Source organism: Echinops telfairi, unplaced genomic scaffold (assembly GCF_000313985.2).
Source record: "Echinops telfairi isolate 266 unplaced genomic scaffold, ASM31398v2 ScPeMD7_15;HRSCAF=58, whole genome shotgun sequence".
Classification (NCBI taxonomy): Eukaryota; Metazoa; Chordata; class Mammalia; order Afrosoricida; family Tenrecidae; genus Echinops; species Echinops telfairi.
The window spans coordinates 7,057,535-7,075,975 of NW_022103912.1; the positions used below are offsets into that span (position 1 = coordinate 7,057,535).

The following is an 18,441-nucleotide window of genomic DNA, read 5'->3' on the forward strand; positions in this document are numbered from 1 at the left end:
GGGGACGGACAACAGAAAAGTGGGTGAAGGGAGACGTCGGACAGTGTAAGATATGACAAAATAATAATTTATAAATTATCAAGGGTTCATGGGGGGGAGTGGGGAGGGATGGGATAAAAATAAGGAGCCGATGCCAGGGGATTATGTGGAAAGCAAATGTTTTGAGAATGCTGAGGATAACGAATGCACAAATGTGCTTTATACAATTGATGTATGTATGGATTGTGATAAGAGTTGTATGAGCCCTCAATAAAATGACTTAAAAAAAAAAGAATTGTAGCCTTCAGTATGGATTACCACTAAATGTAAGGAAGATTAAAATCTTCACAACTGGACGAATAGGTGACATCATGACAAATTCAGAGAAGGTTGAAGTTGTTCAGGATTTTGTCTTGCTTGGTTCCACAACCATTCTCATGGAAGCAGCAGTCAAGAGATCAACCAGTGGGTTGTGTTTGGTAAAATGGCAACACAAGACCTCTATTAAAGAGCAAGGATGTTTCTTTGAAGCCTAAGCTGTGCTTGACCCAAGCCATGGTATCCTCCATTGCCTCATATGCATGTGAAAGTTGGACATTGACTACAGAAGACTGTAGAAGAATCGATGCATTTGAATTGTGGTGCTGGAAAGGATATTGAAGGTACCATGGACTGCTAAAGGACAAACCATCTGTATAGGAAGAAGTAAGGCTAGAGTGCTCCTGAGAGGCAAGGAAGGAAAGTCTTGGTCTTGTATACGTTGCACATATTGTCAGGGGAGACCCGTTCCTGGAGAAGGACATCCTGTACGTGGAGGGGGAGCAGTGAAGAAGAGAAAGGTCCCGGATGAGATGGCTTAACACAGTGGCTTCATCACGGGGATCAGGCATAGGAACAATTGTGAGGATGGCCCAGGAGCGTGCAGTGTTTCCTTCTGTTGTGCACAGGGTCAATATGAGCAGCAGGTGACCCGATGGCACCTAATTACAACCTCAGTAGATGCTTCAAGTCCTCCTCCCTTCTAGCAAGCAAGGTAGTGTCATCTGCATGTCTAAAAACGCTGCGGGATGCGGGACAATTGTTAAAAATCAGGACTGTCCCGCGTCTGGTCACTAAAGGCTTTCCACTCTGGTAAAGGTTTACAGTTTCAGAAACCCACAGGTACAGTTGTACTCTATAGCCTCTATGAGTTGGAATCTACTCCATGATAGTGAGCTTTTCCAATTACTTATAGTTCAAAAATATAATACATATGCCTTTTATAGACATTTTAACACATTAGTCTGGCAATTTAAAAGCTTACATATTTAATCGGAGTTGTGGCAGTTATGTAATCTGTCAACTTGTGAAGGGGTGGAGTCTAGGCTGTCAATCAGGTGACAGCCAGTGAGGCTGTGTGGGCATGGCTTTATCCTGAGGATTCTGGGAACTCTTGTCTTCCTCCCTGGAGGCGGGACACACACTTGCTGTGAGAGGTATTTCTGCTGACAAGCCACATGGAGCTAGACTGATGGAACCAGAGCCCTGGTTGGAGTTGGAGGAGCCACGTGGAGACAACAGAGCAACACTGAGATGCTTCCGCCACCACTGGATCCACAAGACTTTTCACCCACTGGCCAGTGATCTTCCATTACTTGTGTGAGTCTGAAGAGGAATTTATAGACTAGTATCAAACATATGGACTAATATTGGACTTATGGACTTGATCTGGACTGGGCTCGGATGTTTTCTTAATATATGATTACTCTTTGATATAAAACTTTCTTATGTCTCTGGATTTGTTTCTCTAGTTAACCCTGACGAATACAGGAGTCAGCTACCTCAGTTAGTGAATACTTACAAAATATAGTCTTAGTACAATATTTATTCGTAAGTCAAAATATTCATTTGGCATTTCAGGTAAATATATTTACTGAGTCACAAAATATATTGAGCTTTGTATGTTTGCAAGTGTACTAAGGGAGAGACAAGGAAGTAAAATTAATCAGGTACACTTTCAGATGTCAATGAGAAGCAGAGTAGCCTTTCTGGAAGAAAGAGAAAGATATGTGAAAAAAATCTAGTATGAGCTTAATGGATGAAGAGCCCCACACCAAAGTAGTAAAATTCCACAGGAGAGCTGCTACTTCGGACTGGGTACCCACACAGACTTACTAGCAGAATGGCTATTTGGGCTAGAATTGTATAAAGATATCAAAAAATATACTTAAAACATTTATCTTCCTCTTGTTATTAAAAACCTTCATATCTTGTCTAGCTGTAGGGTATTTATGATATTTAGATGTATATCTAATATCCTAGAGTAATTACTTATGGAAATACCGTGGGAAATAAATGCGAAGTTGGTTGATTATGATCACTTATTAACCATATATAATTTAAAATAAAAAGTCCTTAAAATTTATGTACTGATTACAGAGGAAAGACAATAAATAGAATTCCATAGGGATCATATTTTTTAGCATATGATTCTCATCATGTTTATCCCCCTTATACATTTTTTTATACAAGGATCAAATACAATAAACATGCAAATAATATGGGACCAATTATAAGAAATAAAATACTGACCCAAATATGATTGAAAGCCAAGCAGACTTGAACTGAGTTTTTATAAAATATATGATTGCCCCTTCCTGTGCGTGTTGTGTACTAAATCTTACCTTGATTTATGATGTTGGAAGCTTTGGACAGCATGATCTGTTTATTGTATTTTATTTTTATCATTTTATTGATGGCTCATACAGCTCTTATCACAATCCATATATATATCCATTGTGTCAAGCACATCTGTACATATGTTGTCATCATCATTCTCAAAACATTTTCTTTCTACTTGAGCCTTTGGTGTCAGCTCCTTATTTTTCCCCTCCCTCCCTCCTTCCCTCCCTCTTCCTCCCTCATGAACCCTGTCATGATTATATAAATTTATTTTATAAATTTAATTATAATTTATATAAATTAGAAAAATATATAATAATTTAGAAATGATTATTTTTTTCATGGCTTTTTTTTTCATGTCTTACACTGACTGCAGTCTCCATTCACCCACTTTTCTGTTGTCCATCCCTCTGGGAGGAGATTATATGAAGATTATTGTGAATGGTTCCCTCTCACTCCCTCCCTGCCCACCCTTCCATTACCCTCCTGGTATCACTACTCCCTGTGTTTTGAGCTCTAACTGTAAGAGCATACATGTTCTGTTCTAGCTGGATTTGTAAGGTATAATTGGCGTCTTGATAGTGGGGGGAAGGAAGCATTAAAGAATTAGAGGAAAGTTGTGAGCACCCTCCCAAGGCTCATCTCTTCCTTGTGACCCTTCTGACAGGGGCTTTCCAGTTGACTACTGATCATCTTTGGGTCTCCACTCTGCCCTTCCTCTCACTCACATCGGTATGATTATTTCCATTTTGTTTGGGGTCTTTGATGCCTGATACCTGATTCCATAGACACTGCATGATCACACAGACTGGTGTACTTCTTTCATGTGGGCATTGTTGCTTTTCAGCTAGATGACCACTTGCTTATCTTCAAGACTTTAAGACCCCAGGTGCTATATCTTTTGATAGACGGGTACCATCAGCTTTCTTCCCCATATTTGCTTGTGCACCCTTTTGTCTTCAATGATCCTGTCAGGGAAGTTGAGCATCACAGAGTGCCGATTAGTAGAACAAAGTGTTCTTGCAGTGAGGGAGTATTGAGTAGAGGCCCAATTTCCACCTGCTGCCTTAATACCTTACAAACAATTATATCTACATAGATCTACTCCTCTATCATTTTATATATATATAATATGTATTTAGATCTCTATAAATGTCCTTTGCCTCATAGTTCTTTCCTCTATATCCTTTTACTTTCCTCTTGTCCCACTATTATGTTTGGCCTTCTTTCAGGTTTTGGTAATTCTCAGCTACATTGCCTTTGATCAAGCCCTCCCACCTCCACCCCACCATCCTTTGCCCTCCTCATTATCAATTTTAGATCACTTGTTCTTCTCTTGTCCCTGTGTTTGTTGGCACCCCTCTTTCTTTCCCCCACCTCTGCCTCTTCCATGCCCTGCCTTCTGCCTCCCAGGAACCATCGGTTCCATTTTTTTCTCCTCTGGATTGTTTATCCCACCTATTATGTATAGATAGACATGCAGAGATAATAATATGCACAAAAACAAAGCAAAGTGAAACATAACAACAAAAGAAAACCAAAATCCAAAGAACAACAACTACAACCACAAAACCAACAGCAAAAGAAGAAAAGCCCATAAATAGATCCAGGTCTGTCTGTTGACTTTTATGAGTGTTTTCCAAGCAAGTCTGATGGGGTGCCACGCCTTGACCCCAAAATCTCTTTTGGGTTTTCCTCAGGAACTTAGTTGCTTTGCTCCCCCTCCTGCTCCGCTGTACGCCCTGAGTGTTTCACCTGGTGTGGTGAGGTCAGATTGGGCACATCTCCTGAACCATATCCCCAGTGTGGACAGCATGATTTTTAATACATACTCTGTCATGATTGAGTAGTTCACTAATCTACTCCATTCTCTCATGAACACACTAATTCAATTCTTTGCTAATGCCAGATTTCGAACAATGATGTCCCTCATTGACATATTTAACAACAACTAGATATTGATGATATCTAATAACAATTAGATATCATTGTACCTTGCTATTGTAATCCAAGGAAAAGATTCTTCAGAAAGAATAGCATCTTGGGTCTTAAAGGCTTGTCTTAAAATAAATAGCCATTCTTGCTTTGGCAGCAGATCTACTAAAATTGGTAATGATACAGAGAAGATTAGCATGGCACCTGCACAAGGATGACACGCAAATTTGTGAATCATTCCATATTTAAAAGAAAAGAAAAGAAAAAACCCAACCATCTAAAGGAGATGTTCACATGGAAGATGCACCCCAGAATCTATGATTCAAGAATAGGGACAATGAAATCCATACCTGGAGGAGAGAATGATATTAGAGTTTAAATTCTGAACACAGGGTTTGCAGAAGACTGCAGGTGACAATGAAAGTCCAAATCCCATTTGGAGGCAACGAACACAGATTTGTTTCATTGATGCATATTGTTTCCCCAGGTCATTTACTTCTCAGTCCTTGAATAGACTAAAGCATTTGCCAGTATTAAAAATCCTGTCACCTATTTCACAAATATTTCATCCTATGAGAAACATTATTTTAGCATCATCCTGTTAAAACCCAGGACAGTCTGCAAGTAGTCTGTCATTTTCTCAGACTATGGTGGCACACATTTTATTGTAATGCTGGAAGCAATGCCGCTGGTATCTAAATACAAGCAGAGTTACCCATGCTGTGGACAGGTTTAACAGCTTCCATACTAAGCCCCACAAGGAAGAAAGACCTTTTTTATACTTCTGAAAATTAGCCAGTGAAAACCCTATGGACCACCAAAGAATAGTGTCCAGTACAAATCTAGAACAAAAATCTTACCATAGTGAATGATGGGGGAGTGCGGAGTGGAGACCCAAAGCCCATTTGTAGGCCACTGGAGATCCCCTTGCAAAGGAGTCTTGTGGGGGAGACGAGCCAGTCAGGGTGCAATGTAGCAAAGATGAAAAATACAACTTTCCTCTAGTTCCTAAATGCTTCCTCTGCCCCCAATATCATGATCTGAATTCTACCTTGCAAGTCTGGCTAGACCAGAGGATGTACACTGGTACAGGTAGGAACTGAAATCCAGGGAATCCAGGACGGATGAGCCCTATAGGAACAGTGGTGTGAGTGGCGATACTGGGAGGGTGGAGGGAGAGTGTGTTGGAAAGGGGGAACTGATTACAAGGATCTACATGTGACCTCCTCCCTGGGGGACGGACAACAGAAAAGTGGGTGAAGGGAGACATCAGACAGGGCAAGATATGACAAAATTATAATTTATGAGTTATCAAGGGCTCATGAGGGAGGAGGGAGCGGGGAGGGAGGGGAAAAATGAGGACCTGATGCCAGGGGTTAAGTGGAGAGCAAATGTTTTGAGAATGATGAGGGCAATGAATGTACAAATGTGCTTTACACAATTGATGTATGTATGGATTGTGACAAGAGTTGTATGAGCCCCTAATAAAATGATTAAAAAAAACTAAAACAAATCTAGAACATGAGACCCCTAGGTTTTAAGGCACTCAAAACTCAATAGCAACAATAAGCATATCAACTATCATAAAGCTTGAACAAGACTTCATTCTATTGTACATGGGGTTGTCATGAGTCAGAATTGACTCAGTGTCATTTAACAACAACAAATATGCAGACAATGCAGATAGAAAACTCGTCAATATTATATGTCATGGAAATATTACACTCTAAAACAGATAAGGTGTTGAATTAAGAACAATTCAAAGAACACATTGCCCCATACACAGAAGTTGCTTTGGTAATTCAACATTAATAACCAGGAATTTCTAAGTATGCAATGAGAAAATAATTTCATTGCAATGAATTGTGTCTAGACATAATAGGATTGAATTTACACAACAGCGTTTACTGTAACTTTAGATGGCAAGGAAAGACAATTTTAAATTCAAGTTGTTCTCAAAATAATTTAATATATTTGGGTATAAGAACATCGTGTTGAATGGGTTTTTTGGAATTCTTTTCAAGTTCCATTGCCCGTCTCTGAAATGACAGAGAACCAATATATGCTGCTGATACCAACCCTGAAACCTTCCCTAACAGGAGATGACATTGAAAAAAATAATAATTTAACAACTCAAAACTCAAGCTGGGATGAACACTCTAGTATTTTCACTACTACTTGCCAATTAGCTTAATTGTCTTAAAACAAACAAACAAACAAAAATCACAGACCAATGTCCTTTATAAATATAGGTATTGAAATCATCAACACAATTCTATTCAATAGAATTTAACAAAATATTGAAAAAAGATATGTTATGATAAAGTGGAATTTGTACCTGGTAGGGAACTATGGTTCAGTATTATAGAAACAGTCAATGTAATCCACCACATAAATAAATCAGAAGAAAAACATCATATGATTTTCCATTGATGCAGAAAAGATATTCAATGAAGCTTAATATCAATTTTTGATAAAAACGCTCAATAAATAGATAGAAGGGTTAGATGGGAAATTCCTCAACATAATAAAGGCCATATATGAAAAAATCCAATGGCCAACATTTCACTCTGAACAGGAATCAGACAAGGTTGCCCTTTATTACCACTCTTAATTAAGATGGTCCTGGAAACCTTATCCAGAGCAAACAGACATCAAAAAGAAATCAAAAGCATCCAAATTGACAAAGAAGTAAAAGTCTCTCCGTTTGCAGACTATATTATTTTAAATATAAAAACTCCAAAGTTTTGATTTAGAAATTGCGATAACTAATTGGAAAAGTTGGCAAGGTAGCAGGTAATAAGATCAACATAATAAAATAAACGGAATTCTAGTATACTAAGGGGGATACATCTGGAAAGAAAAATTATATATATGGATATCTTTTACAATAACCACCCAAAAGATGAAATACTTAGGATTAAACCTAACTAGATTAAAAAAAAAGACTTAGATAAAGAGAATGACAAAATGCTACTACAAGAGACGTAAATAAATGGGAGAATCATCTATGTTCATTGACAGAAAGACAATATAATGAACTTGTCAAAGTTACCAAAATCAGTCTATAAAAACAATGCAATTCCAATCCAAATTCCAGAAAATAACAAGTGCTGCATAGGATGTGGAGGGATTGGAACACTCAGAAACTACTGGTAGGATTGCAGAACAATACACTTATTATAAAAGTATGGAGCGGAGCATCTTTCAACCGAAGGTAAATGGAACTCCCTTTTGACCTACAAATCTCTTTATTCTTGGTTATCTACCTCAAAGAAATAAAACATGAAAGGATAGATATATGCACACCCATGTTTACCTCAGCAATGTCCAAAATAACATAAAGATAGAAGCAACCAGAATGCCGTTTGGCGGAGGTCTGGTGAAGTAAACTTTGCCTTGGTGGTGCAGAGGTCATGTGTTGGGCTGCTCACCTATGAAAATTTGTAAGCCAACTACTTCATGCTTTTATCCCCCCAATTTTAGGTATCCAACTTCTATATAGCCTACTTACATCAACCCAGTGCTCTGAGAAAACAATCATATTTTTTGGCATGAAGAATCTGTTGCACTGAGCCATTTGTACTACTTTATAATTTAATTAACTGTTTATTTCTTATGTTATCTGTCTAGCTGCATAAATATATATAAAATTATTAATATTCTGGTTTTGTTTCTCTGGAGAACCCTGTCTAACACATTTTCAGAAAGCAAGAGACCCGAGAACTAGAAAGGCAAGGCTCACCAAGCCATTGATCTTTCCGCCCTTCAATTAACCCCACATGTGTTTATCGGACAGGTTGGCACAATAAACTAACTCAACTGCTGACCATGTGATCACAGCTCAACAAGTAACAACTAAGAAACAATGTTGGAGATATAAAGTTAGAAAATGCATTTTTAAGACAAACTCAATAGAAGCACTGAGGTAAAAGCATAAGATAGGAAATTAAGAAATTAATGACAGATTAAATGAGAGAATGGATTCAGTTAAAGAGTAAAGTGAATAATAAAAGTACAAAACTCTCCCAGAAAGCAATCAAAAATAAATAAATAGCACTAATAAAAGGAAAAGGTAAGATTTATGAACAGTACAAATAGAAATATCAAAAATTAATTTAGCAATAATTCCAGAGAAGAAAAAAATGGAACAGAGAGGTGTGCTTAAGGAAATAATGACTAAGAATGTTTATAACTGAAGAGTGCTGCCAAGTTCAATTTGAAAGGACTCCTGAATCAAAGAGATAAGAGGGGAAATGGGATATGTGGACATAGTCAATTAAATTTAATGACATGAAAAACAAGCAAACAAAAGTTAATCTACAAGTTTTCTGAGTTAGGAAAAATAAAAGACTTTGAATTGGTACGCGTCTGTCAGGAGTATTTACTTAAAGAAATATGGAGGTCTTATGGTTTAAACAGCTTCAGCAATTTCATGTGATTAAATGCTCCTGGAAGGGTTTTTTTTTTTAAATGCTATCATCAAAAGTGAAAAATTAGATGATACAGGGGAAAAATAAAAAAGCTTACAAAGTTTTATTGGTCCTCAACCTAGGGACCAAAAGAAGAATATGAATTATGTTTATTGAATACTAGGGATGGTGAGGCAGTGGAAGGAGGGCATATGATAATATTGGTTTTTATCTATCTGAACATAGTTAAATAGCAAATGGATATGCATGGACACATAAATCACTTTCAAAACGAACTAGGATGAAATAAACATATGCACAAGTGTTCAAAAATAAAGGATAATAAAAAGAGAATATGGAAGTTGCAACCTAACTGCAGAAACTTGGGCTCACACCACACAACACAGAGGAGACAAGAATGAAACAAAAGCATGGCACGGAAACTGTAGATATAAGCTATTAGAGCTACATAGGCTTCTTTGGAGCATTGAAAAGCAACAGTGTTACTTTGAGGACTAAAGTGTATCAAGCCTAAGTCATGGTATTTTCAACTGCCTCGTGTGCACCTGAAAGTAGGACAGTGAATAAAGACCAAAGAAGAAGCAATGCATCTGAATGGTGGTGCCAGAAAAGAATATGGGAAGTATCAGCACTGGTAAAAGGACAAGCAAATCTGTCTTTAACTCAGGACAGTCAGAGGGATCCTCAGAGGCAAGGATGATGACCCTCTCTCATCTCTATTTTGGACATGCTGACAGGAGATGCCTGGAGAAGGACCTTATTATGCTTGGTAGAGTGGGGGGACATGGAAGAAAAGGAAGCCACTCGAGATGGATTGTCACAGTGGCTGCCACAGTGGACTTGAACATAGGCATGTTTGTGAGCATGGCACAGGCCTGGACCATGTTTCGGGTTTTTTGTTGTTTTGGGGTTTGACAACATTTTATTGGCAGCTCTTACAGCTCGTGTAACAATCCATACATCAATGGTATCAAGCACATTTGCACATATGTTGCCATCATCGTTTTCAAAACGTGTTCTTTCTACTTGAACCCTTGGTATCAGCTCCTCTTTTGTTAAAAATTTTAATCATTTTATTAGGGGCTCATACAACTCTTACCACAGTCCACTCTATTGTGCATGAGGTCACAATGGGTCAGGACTGACTAGATGGCACATAACAGCAACAACAACAGCATATTATTATCCTGGGAGGACAATGAAACTATCAGCTTCCATAAAGGTTTACAGTCTAGAGAACCCTAGAGGAGCAGGTGTTCTTTGCACCCCTTGATTCACGTCATGTCCACGCCCAGTTTGGCCATTCTGGGGCACTCCAATGGTGTTCCTTTTAAATGTTTTTTGAATTTTGGGAACAACAACAAGAAAAATGTCTGAAGGAGCCAGATACGATGATAAGGAGATCTAGGTTTCCCAAGGAATTGTTTTGCTGCCTTTAAAGAGCTAGCAAGAATACTATTGTTGGGAGGGTGGTGGAGTGAGAGCTATGCTTAGCACATGCCCTTGCTTTTCTCACCCATGCTGTTTTCATGTTTTAGAATGGCAGTACATGGAGGCTCTATGATTCTCCTGTGTCCAACTCAAAACTCACTGCCATGGCTCATGTGGCACTGTAGGATAGAGCGGAACTTCCAAGACTGTGAGTCTTTAAGGGGAGAATTCCTCATCATTCTCCTGTGGAGACTTTGGTGGATTAGAACTCTTCATCTTGTAGTTAGCAGCGCAATGCAGAACCCGTGATTCTACCGGGACTCACCTCCCTCTGGAATCCCCAATCATAGTCACTGTAACCTTTAAGTGGGCTTTATTCCTTGAATTCATTATTGAAGCATTTCTGATCTTCCTCAAAATTTTTGATTCGTCTAAAACTATTGTTTCATGTGGGTAGTATTCCTGTAATCATGTTGTAAAGTTTCAAAGATTTAGATTCATGGCCACTTAAGTTTTGTTAAAAAAATCTAATATTAACCCTGACCTCAAAATCGTTTTTTTTTTCCCATGACACAAAATATATAATATTTAAAAACTCAAAATATGTAGGTAAAATAATTCAGCGTAGTACCAGGACCCAGCATTAGGCATATCAACTACCAAAAGAACAGAATTGAAAAATAAAGAAATGATCAATTCAATCACATAATAGATTTGACTAATTTTTCCTAACCATAAGCCCCCATGACGACTTCATATGGAGTTGACCTACTAAACAGGTCCAAATATTCAACCTCGTATGACATGTTGGTAATACTTTGTTCTACCGCATGTCTAAAACTGAGGACACCAGAAATGAGTGCATGTATCACTCAGTCTGTTGATTCCATTTTGTTCTCAAAGCCTTCTGTACAGACATTTCAAATATTCCCACATCTTCACTTATCCCAGCTGTCCCTAAGAGGTCAGCACAGGTATAATAGAATGAACACAAACTTAATAATTGATGGCAGCCAGGAATGTACGCTTCAATTACCTGTTGCCACTGAGTCTGTTTCCTGGTTTAAAAAGGAATGACATAAATTGTCATGTATTAGGAGTGGATTTTTGTGACATCAAATTAATCTCAAGGCTTTTAAGATCTGCTGACATATACCACCTGCAACAGAAAGAATACATGGCGAAAAGTGAGGAGCTACCACCAAGGGCTCAAGTGGAAAGCAGGTGTTGTGAGAATGATGAAGTCAACATATGTACTAATGTGCTGGACACAAATGATATATGCACAGATTGTGAAGCGTTGTATGAGCCCCTAATAATATGATTATATACAGTGAACCCTCGCCACTTCGCGCTTCGACTTCCGCGGCTTCACTCTATCGCGGTTTTTGCGTAACAGCGCATGTTCTGTCATTACTGCCATTGATTGGCTCATACTGTACATGCTTGATGCCATAAATAATATAATAAATAATAAATGATAATTGTAACGTTCAAAATGTTTTACTGTATTTTCCCTTTTTCGTTTAATAAATTGGGTAATATGAGTGTAATGGTGACTAAAGGGTGTTTTTTCATGTCCTCTATGCTTTAACTACGAAAATATTTGACTTACAAATAAGGATTCCTACTTCGTGGAATTTAATTTATCACGGTAGGGTCTAGAACTGATTAACCGCGATAAATGAGGGTTCACTGTATATAAAAAAAGAATACTTGGCTTTGGGAAAGAGGATTTTTTTGAATTCCAAATTCTTCTGCTCTCGCAGGAGGATCTCTATGCTTGAGAGAAAGTACTGTCTCTGTCAGCTGGTTTTCCTGGGTCCCTAGCTGATCCTCCTCAGACTGATGTTCCTCTATTTGTGCTTCCTTGCTCTTGGCTTAAGCCACTTCTTTGATCTCTCAAAAGGGATTGGTTTAAAACACACTCCACACTGGGATGGCCTCATTAATGTAACAAGGTAAGTCTTCCTTGCAGATAGGATTACCTTCACAAGTTTGGTGCTATTGCTGTGAGGATCTTTGAAGCCAGTGCAGACTCATAGCTAACTGGAAGAGGGACCCAATGGCTTTATGTGACAACAGAACTGACAATTGTCATTACGTTTGAGACCACTGTTGCACCCACTTTGTCAATCCATCTCATTATGTGCTTTTCCCTTTTACACTGACCTTCTGCTTTCCCAAACATGATGACCTTCTCCAGGAAATATAGGGCTAGGATTTACAGCACTATTCACCATCTTTCAGTAACATTGAAGCGTATTTTCCTTATAAACAAAGGTTATGAATTATTTGGAAAACCCTAAGATGCATTAGGCATTTTAAATTGTGTCGTGGCCATGCTTATGCTTAAGATAATTAATTAATATATCAATTATGATGAGATGACTAATCTTTCCCCTTATTTATACCATCAGAACAATAACTTATTTCCTGGGGTTTTCTGGCTCATTTATGGAATCGTCCTCTATGTAACTATTTCATCTTCAGATTTTCAGAATTGAGGACAAGCCAAATGAGAAGAAGCAGGGCCTTTGAGTCATTAAAGAAGATTGAGCTTTTCAGACAGCACTCTGGGCAGGACACATGACAACAGAGTGGCATCTAAGAAAGGTGAAGGTCCTAAAGATTATAGAGATACCCATTGTCTTGGTAAAATACACGTTCCACCATCATTAAATGCTTTTAAGGGAAGCAGCTTTAAATTTGCACAAAGAAAAACGGACAAATTCTTTGGAATGCCATTTAGCACTTTTACAATTAAACCTTTCTCAAGTGTTCGATAAAACAAGTTCCAGGAAAACAGGATCCCGTAATGTGATTTAGCACTGAGAATGTGTGGCCTTGCTTGGCCATTACAGCTGGATTGTTGAGCTGACAAGAGCCCCCTTGTAAAATGCAAGCAATGGTCACAGGAATAAGGATGTAAGAGTCTAGAGAATGTAATTAGTGACTGAGGAGATATATTTAAGGAAAAATTACTGCTTTTAATCATTTTAAGAGGCCAGAGACTAGCAAGCAGAGGCAGAATAAAATGTGTGTGGCACAGAAGTAAACACAAGTCATAGAAATGCACAATACCGTTAACATAATGGCTTCGCTGTCTTGGCAGTTCAGTTTATCACTTAATGCTATATTATCAAAGCCTGACGTTTTAATTTCTTTCCTCCATAATTGATATTCCCTCAACACAAGGTAAAAACAAAGTTTCATATCTTGATCTGGGTTTTGTGCTATTCTGCTTATTGGCTGAGCCAATGCAAACATGCAAGGATCTTATTAAAATGTCACTTCTTTTGAGCAGTCTCTGGTGAAGATTCTGTTATTTAGATGTAAACTGATTGTCACAACATTAACTGCTCTAGCTCACAAAAATGTTCATTTCAGGCCAGTCTGTTTTTAGAAATCTACAGCTGTCAAATGTTCTCTCTCTCTCTCTCTCTCTCTCTCTAATTGATCCCTAGAGCAGATGCACTTGGTTTGCTCTTATAATAAAGTATGTGTCTACTCTCTAGCTGATTACTGTATCACCTGGATCATAACAAGATACACTATCCAAAGAGTTGTGTGTCAGAGAGCAGTTTAAGCTACTTGGTGGAATAGAGCAATTTCTGAGTTTCACAGTATACCATTGACAGGCTTGATCCGGAAAGGATAGTATTAGATTGTGCATTAACCTTTTGATTATGCATGCTTCCAGAAGAAAGGCGTGTATTATGAATGTGTACTTAATTTCCAGGGCTTAAGCCTATACATTTAACAAAGTTGGCAAAATGCATAAGCAAGGTGACTAAGTAAGTACCACGAGGGAGCCAGGGAATCCAATTAGAATACCGTGGGCAACTAGTCCATGATCTGTTGTCAACTCACATGCCTCAATCTGTGTCATAAAGGTGTTCTGGTGATTCATGGTTTTGATAGGTGGACAGAAGCAGTGAAAGGGGAAAAAGAGGAAGACAATGGAAAGAATTCTAAAACGAGAAGAGAGATGGAGGCACACTTACCTCGTGATGTCTCAAGAGAAAGGAAGGTGAAGGGTAGACATATCAATTACTGTATCACCTGGATCATAACAAGAGAGCACTATCCAAAGAATGGTGTGTCAAAGAGCAGTTTAAGCTTCTCAGTGCGACAGAGCAATTTCTGGGTTTCATGGTATAACGTTTCCAAACGGAAGAGAACAGAGAGAGTGAAAAGGTTTTGCGCAGGGAAACAGGATGTTCGCATCCCCACAATGGCTCAATGGCTCCTGGGTTTGGCCTTAGGTGATTGGTGCAGCTCGAAAGGTGGGATGGAAGGATGCGCATCCCAGGAAAGGTAAGATATGCTATAGAAAGGCAGCCAATAACAGAAGACCAGCTAATGATGGAAGTCCTATCATTCACACAATTAAAAACCTAACCCCTCTTTCTACTGTATGCTCAGACTAGTCCTTTGGACTTCTACCAAAGGTACCCCCTTCAGTGAAATCCCTCCATCTGTTCAAACCTTTTCTCTGACACGGGTCTAAATGTTGCCCCTCCACTGGATTACTCATTGTAAGCAACGCAAATAATTAGAGAGGAGAGACTCCGAACCTTGATAACTAGTCCCAGTAGCAGTATAAATTGTATTTGTCTATAAAAGGAGCCCTGGTGGTGTAGTTGAATAAACATTCAGTAGCTAACTGGAAGGTCACTAGTTTGAGCTCACCAGCTGCTCTTTGCGAGATAGATGAGGCTGTCTATGTCCATAAATATTTACAGCCCTGGCAACCTCCTGGAGCAGTTTTCTCTCTAGAAGGCCCAATATGAGTTGGAATCAACTTAAGCAGTTGATATATCAATATTGATTTCCCTAAAAATATCTGACAGGAGCCAGAGAAATTGAAAATACATATATGTAATAAAGTTAACAGTTCACCTATAAACAGAGAACATTGGGGGTGGGAAGTGACAGCTTTGAAAATATCCAAAGGTGTCTGAACACAAGCTCTTTTTTTTTTTAAATCATTTTATTAGTGGCTCATACAACTCTTATCACAATCCATACACACATCACTTGTGTAAAGCAACTGTACGTTCATTGCCCTCATCATTCTCAAAACATTAGCTCTCCACCCAAGCCCCTGGCATCAGCTCCTCATTTTTTCCCCTCCCTTCCCACTCCCCCCTCCCTCATGAACCCCAGATAATTTATAAATTATTATTTTGTCATATCTTGCCCTGTCCAACATCTCCTTTCACCCACTTCTGAACACAAGTTCTAAGGTGTTTTTACCACCTGTAGGAGAGAGTAAGGTGTGTCAGTCCGGGTAGACTAGAGAAACAAATCCAAGGAGACTCATGTGTGTATACGAAAGAGGTTTATATACAAGAGCAATTGAATATTGAGAAAACATCCCAGCCCAGTCCAGATCAAGTCCATAAGTCCAATATTAGCCCATATGTCCAATACCAATCTAAAAAGTCCTCTTCAGACTCACAAAACACATGCAATGACGCGAATGCAGGAAGATCACAGGCCAGCATGCAGGAAGATCACAGGCCAGCGGGCTGGAAGTCTTCTGGTTCCTGTGGCGGTGTAAGCATCTTGGTGCTGGCAGGGGTCTCTATGTGGCTTCTCCGGCTCCAGAGGTCTGGTTGCATCAGGGTGGTCCATGTGGCTTCTCCATCTCCCAGGGCAGAGGGCCATGGGTCTTGTCAGTAGAGCATCATCTCAGGGAGGGAGTCTTGTCAGTAGAGAGTCTCCAAGGGCGTGAGCTGAGAGAGTCAGTTTGTCTCCCACCTCCAAGGAGGAAAAATACAGGAGTTCCCAGAATCCTCAGGGGAAGGCCATGGCCACACAGAGGCCTCATTGGCTATGACCTGACTGACAGACTAGACTCCACCCCTTCACTCTGAATCCTCTCAAGTCCCAAATTGACATGAGATTATGTAATTACTACAAAAGGTAAATCTTTTCAAAATGTAAAGGAAGATCTGAGTGAGATTAAGTACTCCTGAATGTGAGTTAAAATTTATTAAGAATTTCACTTCTATCTTGGATTCATATTTTCTTATCTATTGATATGATAGTGAGTTTTTTGGGGCGATGGTGTGTTGGGGTGGGGGGCGTCCTATAAATAGAATCTTAGCTTAAGTTTTAATTAATTAAAAAAATAACAACAAGGTAGATTCTGTGCACCTAGCAAGTACATTATGAAATTGCAATAATTCAAAACTGTAAAATGGATTGCAGGACAGATTGCCAGATTAATGAAGTAAACTAGGAAACAGGGAAAACAAATATACAAAATGTTTCTATGTAAGTAGTACAGAAATGATAAGAATAAGGAAAGATTGGTTTTAAAAAAAGACATCAGGATGTCTACCTAATATATTACGATATATTCTAAGGGAATTAAAGGCAGCACCACACAGACACACACACACACACTTATATTTATGCATATATACACACATGCCTGTAAAAATATATTTCATATATAAAACCATATTGTTGTTGTTAGGTGCTAGCATGTTGATGCCAACCCATAGCGACGTGACACACAATAGAACAAAACACCACACCATCCTGTGCCCTCCTCACAATGGCCCCTGTGCCCGAGGCTGTGGTTGCAGGCACTGGGCCAATCCATCTCATTGAGTGCCTTCCTCGTTTTCACTGCCCCTCCACTTTACCAAGCCTGATGTCCTTCTCCAGGGACTGGTCTCTCCGGACAACACATCCAAAGTACGTAAGTCAAAGTCTTTCCTTCCGTTCCTCTAAAGAAGTGAAAGTAAAGAGGCTGTGATCTAAGTGATGAGAACAAACAACAACACACACATTTTTGTGGCTGAATTAATTCTAACTCCCAGTGACCCCATGAGACGGAGTAGAAGTGCCCCATAGGGTTCCCAAGGGAACCTTTTTTATGGAAGCGGAGCGCCACGGTTTCCCTTACCGAATAGCTCATGGGTTCAAACTGAATCCCTATGTTTAGAAGGCAAATGTGTAACCATCACAGGACCAGGGCTTCTCAGTAAAATGACAGAGAGAGTGAGTAAAATGATCAGCACTTGCTAAGGATTCAGAGTGAGGGGGGAAGGAAGGAACAATGAGAGTACAGGACATTTTCAGAGCAGTCATTTTTCTACTTAATATTGTAATGTTGGACCTATGGCATTGTGTATTTGTCAAAATCCATAGAACTGGACAACACAGAAGGTGAATTATAATATAAAATAGTCTTTAATTAATAATAATACATTCATAGCTTAATAGCTCATCTGCTGCAACAAAAAGCACACTAATGTAAAAAATTATTGAGGGAAGATTTATGGAAACTCTATTCTTGGCAGGTATTTATTTTTTTATAAACCCAAAATTATTCTAGAAAATGAAATCTGTTTAAAAACTAAAACCAAGAAAGCATACATGCATTTTAGTTAAAATTTAAAAATTGGTATAATTAGTTCTATTAGTGCAATTGTTGGTTGGTCTATGCTGAGCTTTTGCTATTTTATCACTGTGTGCAGTGGTTCTCAAACTTTAGTCTGCCAGTATGGCATAGGGAGCTTATTCAAACAGATTTGGGGGCCCTGGTGTTCCTGATTCAGTTGGTCAAAGACTTTGCATTTCTTTCTTTGCATATCATGCTGTTGCCAAGTTCTAGTGACCACTGTGAACCACAAGACCAGCAGTTCAAAACCACCAGTCACTTCCTGGGAGAGAGGGGAGGATTTCTACTCCTGTAAAGAACTAAAGTTTCACAGAGGAAAGATCTAGGAGGAAAATCTATGGATAGAGGTATAAACATAGGTGTGTACATAAATTCATGAAAATAGAGGTATTGGCCTACATACTTTTATTTATATGGCAATACATTGAGGTAGTGGACTGACCTTGGGTCTCTGCTCAAGCCCTCCCTCAATGCAAGAACACTTTGTTCTAACAACCTAGCATTTTGTGATGTCCACCCTCCCAGCACGATTGCTGAAGACAAAATGGGTGCACAAGCAAATATAGTGAAGAAAGC

At 38.9% G+C, this 18,441-nt stretch overlaps 1 non-coding gene across 1 annotated transcript; it reads left to right on the top strand.

Moving 5' to 3' along the window:
* Window positions 1-4,720: 4,720 nt before the first annotated feature.
* On the top strand, window positions 4,721-4,824 carry LOC115868617. The gene has a single exon (XR_004045703.1). It is a non-coding gene; the product is annotated as a U6 spliceosomal RNA (small nuclear RNA).
* The last annotated feature ends 13,617 nt before the right edge of the window (window positions 4,825-18,441 follow it).